Below are 2,961 nucleotides of genomic sequence, written 5' to 3' on the forward strand. Positions count from 1 at the left end.
CTGCCTTGGCCTCATAATAAAATGTAAATAAAGGCTGTTGAGAGCTTAAGTGTGCATCATATAAAGACACAGGCCTGCTACCCTGGAAGAGAAAAGCCATGGTCTTGAAATGAAAAGAATGATGCAGTATGTGCAACGAGTATATCTGAAAAATAAATCAGTAAGTAAAGCAGAAGCATTGAATATGGTCTGTTTGCACTCAGGGTGGTAATATACACACATATGTAGGTAGGGCACTGATACATAACTTGGTATTCTCTTCTTTAATTTATTTTGTGGCCATCTCAGGGCTTAATCTCAAAGTCCGATGCGTTCCTCAGTTGTTTTGCTCAAGGGTGAGGCTCTACCACCCTCACAGCTCCACTTCAAGCCATCTGGTCATTAATTGGACATAAGTACCTTCCAAACTTTCTTGCCTGGTCTGGCCTGTTTGTCCTGCTCGGCTTTCTCTCTCAAAGCTGGAGCTCTACCCTCTGGGCCACTGCTTCGCTTTTGGTTTTCTGTTGGTTTTTGGAGATAAGAGTCTCAAAGACATTCCTGCTTGGGCTGGCTTTGAACGGCAATCTCCTGAGGAGGCTTCAAGCTGCTTTCCTCAAGGACTCTCCAAGGAGGTGCTCCACAGAAATCCTTAGTCTAAATCTTGAGACCATGAGCTCAGAGCAGAAACCCAGAGCTTTACCATTTTGTGCCACAGCTTCACTTCTAGTCTGTGTGTGTGTGTGTGTGTGTGTGTGTGTGTGCGCGCGCGCGCGCGCGCACGGGCTTCTGCTCTGAGGCTATGGTCAGCACCTAGTCCCTGTGTTCAACCCCAAAACCTAGCCACCCAGGGCCCAACTAAGAGAAGTGAAACATTTCAAAACTTGATGAGCTTCACCAGACTCATATGACAGGAAGCATTGTGATACCAGACATGTGCTTGGATTTCCCAAGCTTCCAGAATCCTGGGAGAGACATCATAGGTCCATCATTGCTGCGGGTCCTGGGGTTGAACTGTGAGCCTAGGCATACTCTCTGAGCTCCTTTTACTCAAGGGTATTGCATTAACCTTGAATCCAAGCCTTACTTCTGGGTTTTTCTTTGATCTCTCAGAAATAACAATGTCAGGGACTTTCCTATGCTGGCTGGATTCAAACTAAGGTTCTCTACATCTCAGCCTCCTCAGGAGCTAAGATTACAGTCAGCAGCCCTTGGCACCTGCCTTTCTTTTCTTCTTCATTTTTTAATCTGGACAATCTGACTTCTTAACAGGGTCATTCCAATGGTTTGAATTTATAAGTAAACTACCCCAATGTTCTTACAGCTGCTTTCTCTGAGAAGGATTTTCTCTCCTCATCTTCTCCTCTGGTCACAGGTTTGAAGCCAAAAGTGAGAAATGAGTGTCCCAGGATTTGGGAGCAAATGTCCACAGGACATGCCAGCTTTGTCACTTAGCATTGAGCTGCAGTGAATTTACTGTTTCAGGATGAGAGGACCGAAAGCTGGAGCGATCCTCATACTCTCTGCATTGCTCCTTTTGCCTATAAAATGACCTAATAATTATGAATTTTTTTTGTCTACACCCTTAAGTATCTAGAACACACTAGAAGCATATTCATGTTTCTGTTTTTGTCTAGCACACACACATGCACGTACAGCTTCACTTCTGGTCTCTGTGTGTGTGTGTGTGTATGTGTGTGTGTGTGTGTGTGTGTGTATGTGCATGCGCACATGCTCATGCACACACATACACATGTGTGCATACACCAGTCCTGGAGCTTGAACTCAGGACCTGAGCACTGTACCTAGTTTCTCATATACAAGGATAGCCCTCTCCCACTTGAGCCACAGAGCCACTTCAGGCTTTTTTCTAGTGATGTGGTCCTGAGAAATCAAGCCCAGGGTTTCATATATGCAAAGTACTCTACCTCTAAGGCACATTCCCAGACCACTAAGTCAGGTTTGTTTGTTTGTTTCTGTTTTTTTTTATTGTTGTTGTTGTAGGTTGTAGGAGTTAAAGTCTGGGTCTGGTGCTGTCCCTGAGCTCTTCAGCTCAAGTTTGTGCTCTACCACTTGAGCCACAGAGCTACTTCAGGTTTTCTGGTTGTTCATTGGAGCTATATGTCTCAAGGACTTTCCTGCCCAGGTTAGTTTTGAACCATAATCCTCAGATCTCATCCTCCTGAGTAGCTAGGATAACAGGCATGAGTCACAAGCACCCAGCTTCCACTTCAGTTGTCTTAGTGGTGAATTGAAGATAATAGTCTCATGGGACCTTTTGTGTCTGGGATAGTTGGGAACCCATATCCACAGATCTCAACTTCTTATAAGGCAAGGCAACAGACTTCAGCTATCAACTCCTAGGCCATGGCATTCTGCTGCAAGGTGGTTAGTGGCTCCATGTGGTGGAGTGTTAGCCATGAGCCCAAGAGATAAGGGTCAGCACCTAGGCCCCGAGTTCAAGGTTCATGACTGAGAAAAATCAAAACAAAACAATTGTCCACAGGAGACAACTCACTAGTCTTCAGTAATACATAATTTTGTCTCTGCCATGGGGACATATCTGAGCCTCAATATTCTTGTCTGCATAATCATCTGAGTTGTGGAGGTCTTCGAGTACCAGGTGAAAGAGTGCACCCAATGAAGGACACAGCACATGTTACTCTTTGCAGGACTCAGCTGAGAGCACCCTATGAAGGACTCAGCACATAGCTCTATTCGATAAGCTGTCATTAGGATTGGGGTGCTTTCATCAGTATCACCATTCTTTGAGGAACATTTGACAAACCAAACAAGTTCACATCTAATGGTTTAATGGGATTTTTTTGGGGGGAGTTACCCAGGGTGCTGGAACTCAAAGCATGGGGATACCGTTCTAATAACATTTGCTCAAGGCTAAAGCTGTACCACTTCAAGCTGCATTTTAAAGTGTCCCGCAGACTTCCTGCTAGGACTGGGTTTTAAAGCCCCCAAGCAGCCAGGATG

The sequence above is a fragment of the Dipodomys spectabilis genome, unplaced genomic scaffold (genome assembly GCF_019054845.1).
Source record: "Dipodomys spectabilis isolate Male_0828 unplaced genomic scaffold, ASM1905484v1 ptg000121l, whole genome shotgun sequence".
Taxonomy (NCBI): Eukaryota; Metazoa; Chordata; class Mammalia; order Rodentia; family Heteromyidae; genus Dipodomys; species Dipodomys spectabilis.